General features: G+C 40.9%; 1 pseudogene; it reads right to left on the bottom strand.

The window, feature by feature from the left end:
• Positions 1-783: 783 nt before the first annotated feature.
• LOC137756140 (U2 spliceosomal RNA) lies at positions 784-891 on the bottom strand (annotated as a pseudogene).
• Positions 892-2,903: the final 2,012 nt, after the last annotated feature.

Here is a 2,903-nt window from a genome sequence, read left to right as displayed (position 1 = left end):
TCAAAGTTACTTTAACTTCTATGGTATAACATTTCTCTGTGAATTATTTTCTGGAACATTTACAAAGGATATCAAACATCTTTTTCAGAATGTGAAGTTTCTTCCAAATGATCAGGTAGAGGACAAAATCATCTGTTTCTTCAACAAGTATTTATCATTTACTTATGCTAGGGGCTATGGGCGCAAAAATAAAAATAACATATGGTCCTTGCCTGCAGAGGGCCTCAAACTTTGTGATGGACAAAACAGATGATGATAAAATATGCTAAGGGTATTGTTAGACAGATGCTCAGGGTTTAAGGGGAGTAGAGAAAAGGAGAGAAGCCAATTCAGACTGAGGAATGGAGAAAAAAGAGAAATTTTCTAGAAATGATCCAGGGCTAAATCCTTAAAAAGAGAATACATAGGTGATGGGTAGACCAAAAACAGGTGGGTTAGCATTCCAGTAAGAGTGGACCCTGTTGTAGGGTCCTTCTCAATCTTGGGAGAAAACTACAAATCACTGGTTAATGGAGAGGGGAAGAGATGCCAGGTCACCCAGCTCCTGCTATGTCATGCTAAGGAACATGGCTTTTAGATACTTTTTTAAAAAAATCATTTTGTTTTATCTTTATTTAATTTTGACCATGAGACAGTTGCATACTTAAGGTAGATTTTCTAATGGTTATACAGGGCACAAGCCTGGAGGCACGGAGTCTGACCATTTCCGTCAGTATATTCCAGTAGGACAAAATAACAAGGATGAGAAGCTGACCATGGGCACTAAAAGTAGAGATAAAGAACAAAGGATGGAGTTGAGATATATTTAGAATGTGATACCACAGAATCCTGTAATTAAACTGGTAAGAAAAGATACTACACTTAAGCTTAGCCAAAAGGCCAAGAAGTTTCTGTCTTCTACCTCAGTCGAAGACCAGAAAATTATTTTCTGGAAAAGGCAGATCTTAGGATCCCTGGACTTTAATACTTCAGGCCTAACTGAGGGTAGTACATTCATTTTGAAAGTGGCAAAATTAAGTAAATGTTTATACATGGAATCTTGAGACTCCCAACTTCTTTCTCTAATTGAATTCTAGAATGTAAGCCTCATATTTTCAAATTGTTAGTTTAAGATTAGGGGTGCCTTTTATTTACATTGAAGTGATGGCAAATTGTGAAGGGGCAGAAAGCAAAGTGGAAGTCTGGACATTTATATTCTTTAATTCAAGGTGTAAGACAGTTTTCATTTGGTATGACTCAATATATTAAACTGTATTCATATTCATGATTGCACTAAATGATTTTACAAGTACGCAGATGAAATAACGTTTTTGCAACTGTTGGAATTTGGAAGCGGTTTCCAAAGACTCAAAGACGCTCTTGGGTTTTGAATGAGTTCTGAGTGATCCCAGTAAGTACTCGTAAATAACCTTGGTGGGTGTCCCTGGAATGTCTCGTGTAATCCAGCATGAAGAAATCTTGAGTGTTGTCTAGAATTCTTTTATCTTTACAGCAATTCCACAACAAAGATGTGCTCATAAAGCTTCTCAACAGAGACAGCCAGTGACAGTACCCACTTCCCCTGTTTTTTCAGATGCAGGCGGAGTCATGAGGATCATTAGTCTCTCATCTAATTGACGGTCAAGAAGGAAAATGTGGCGGCAACCTTGTACACAATTGTCTTTCTGGGGAGAAAATAGCCTAACATTTGAGAAAGATACAGAATGAATGGATCCTTTAGTTTTTAATGATCAACTCTAATATATAACTTATTAACTATGGGAACCCCCTAATTCATGAAGATATCCAATGTGGGTGATTTGAGTTCAAAAGAGTAGAGCATCAACCAGACGGTCCAGTTCAACTCCATGTTTGTAGTGTAACTATTTTTTCAGAAAATTATCTTAGGACAAAAGAGAAAGGAATAAATGCTGTATCTCATTAGACAGCATCACTATGGAAACCTGTATTGATGAACCTTATTCTTCACCTGTGATTAGTAAGAGGGAAGTCCCACATCCACTCCTCCACTTCAATTTCCTTCCTATTTCTATCATAGCAGATGACCTCAAATCTGGCTGGGTATGTGTAGATACGTAGGTAGTAAAGATTATTAGCTTAGTATTTGAAGCCAACAGTGGAACACATTTGATTGAATGCCAAGATGTGTGTGTGTGTGTGTGAGTGTGTGTGTGTGTGTAGTATGAGACGGGTGTCTGTTTTTTGAGTTAGCTGCAGAAATGCTCCACGTCTCTACTTTCAAGCCACATTCTGGCAGACGGTGTACTCCAAAGATGCTCACCACCACAACCCCTGACCTGCAAGCTCTTCTGCAGTGTCTTACTGCCACTCCTGTGCCTTCTGAACCTGGGCAAATCCTGGGACCCACAGACTATGAACAAAGTGGCCGTGTGTCAAATGCGGGCGAGACAAGAGGGCAGGGGGCAGGGCACAGGCTTTAAGGGTACGGCATAAACTAGCCAGAGCCAGCCAGGCCCAAGATGGCAGAAGGTTTGACTTCCAGTAGACCTTGAGCCTCGGTATACACTCATTATAATACACTAGCATCTAAATGACACACCCACAGGCATCATGACATAAAAGTGGGCAGTGGTGCAATTCCTGGAAACCCCTGCCTCTTCTCCAAGATAGTTGGAATAATCCTCCCACTTGTTAGGCTATGAAGTTAACCAGACCATGGGACTTCCCTGGTGGCGCAGTGGTTCAGACTCTATGCTCCCGATGCAGGGAGCCCGGGTTCGATCTCTGGCCAGGGAACTAGATCCCACATGCATGCCACAACTAAGAGTTCACACGTCATAACTAAGGAGCTGGCGAGCTGCAACTAAGGAGCCCACGATCCACAACTAAGGAGCCCGTCTGCCGCAACTAAGACCCGGCACAACCAAATAAATAAATAAATA

Source organism: Eschrichtius robustus, chromosome 21, assembly GCF_028021215.1.
Source record: "Eschrichtius robustus isolate mEscRob2 chromosome 21, mEscRob2.pri, whole genome shotgun sequence".
Lineage (NCBI taxonomy): Eukaryota > Metazoa > Chordata > Mammalia > Artiodactyla > Eschrichtiidae > Eschrichtius > Eschrichtius robustus.
This window is presented reverse-complemented; position numbering and strand designations above follow the sequence as displayed.